This window comes from Cynoglossus semilaevis, chromosome 8, assembly GCF_000523025.1.
Source record: "Cynoglossus semilaevis isolate Cse_v1.0 chromosome 8, Cse_v1.0, whole genome shotgun sequence".
Lineage (NCBI taxonomy): Eukaryota > Metazoa > Chordata > Actinopteri > Pleuronectiformes > Cynoglossidae > Cynoglossus > Cynoglossus semilaevis.
In genome coordinates this window covers 6,925,558-6,926,769 of record NC_024314.1, presented here as the reverse complement: position 1 = coordinate 6,926,769, position 1,212 = coordinate 6,925,558, and the positions used below count along the sequence as shown (strand labels likewise).

The following is a 1,212-nucleotide window of genomic DNA, read 5'->3' as shown; positions in this document are numbered from 1 at the left end:
ATATAGGCAGTCGTTTATTACTCACAGTTAAGATACACCTAGCTGTACCTCCCAAGATACCTTTTTCACCAAAAATTGACTTAAATCACAAGGCGCTCCAGTAATTTTGAGAATCTATATAAAAACCAAAATAAATCCACAAACTAAAGTAAATCCATTTTCATTATAAATTGCAACGCCTGTTCATTTCCCCCAGCACTTACAGACAGTCTATACGCTGAAGGCTTTAGATTCAAGTGCAGAAGAAAATAGAAAACTAAAGAATGTAATATATAATAAAGGACCACCGTGCCAAAGATGTGTCAGAGTGGGAATGAAAGACCAAATCTGAACTCATCTCGCTGAAGCCTCGCCTGAAAAAGAATCTGTCATTTTTCATTTTTAACTTTTGTGATATTGACATTTAATGTTCTTCAGTCATAGATGACTGAGACGGTGGTAACTCCTGCAGCTTCTCACTCTGCTGCTGCCCTCCTCCTGATGCACACCTGTTAAAACACTCCATATTATTCACGTAATTGTTTCAGCGTGTGGCCTGTTATTCCAATGTGCCAAGTTGGACGAGTCCCGAACTGAGAGCTCTTGGTACCAGAGCCAAGTATTTCTCTGACTACTGACATTCCTCAGTGCCTGCCGATGTTTGAGGGATCTGTGCCTGAGGAGCTGCCTCATTATCAGACCATTACCTTTCACTTTAGAACAATCATAGAAATAAAGCCTGACAAATGCAAGAGGACCGTGAATATTTGCTTCTGACCCCAAGACTTGGATCTGCTGTTGTTTTACTCTTCAGCAGTAGTACTTCACATTACTCCCGTTGTACTGTGAAACCTTTGTTTGGTTCCACCTTCCACCTGAACGGTCTGAGCTGGTTACAATCTAATGCATTGCTTGGTTTTTCATTTTCTTAATGACTAAATAATAACTAAACAAAATCCTGGATTAAATATAATAAGAAATTAAATTAATTAATAATAATAACAACAACAACTATACAAAATAATAAAAACTAATAAATAATAATAATAATAATAAAAATAGGCAGCTTATTTTTAATGGAACAAAAGTATTTTTTGTTTTACATTTGGCAAAAAGCACCAAAAAGGTGAGATAAGAGTGTAACTGATCCTCACACAGCTGCAGACTATAACAGTTCTGAGGGCTGTAAAGGTTTTAAAGGTGCCCGGCCGAGTGGTCCGCATGGGTCAGTTT

At 37.5% G+C, this 1,212-nt stretch overlaps 1 long non-coding RNA gene across 1 annotated transcript in view; it reads right to left on the bottom strand.

The window, feature by feature from the left end:
- LOC112487396 (uncharacterized) overlaps window positions 1-1,212 on the bottom strand; it is a 42,032-nt gene that overhangs the window by 4,627 nt on the left and 36,193 nt on the right. The window lies entirely within an intron of this gene.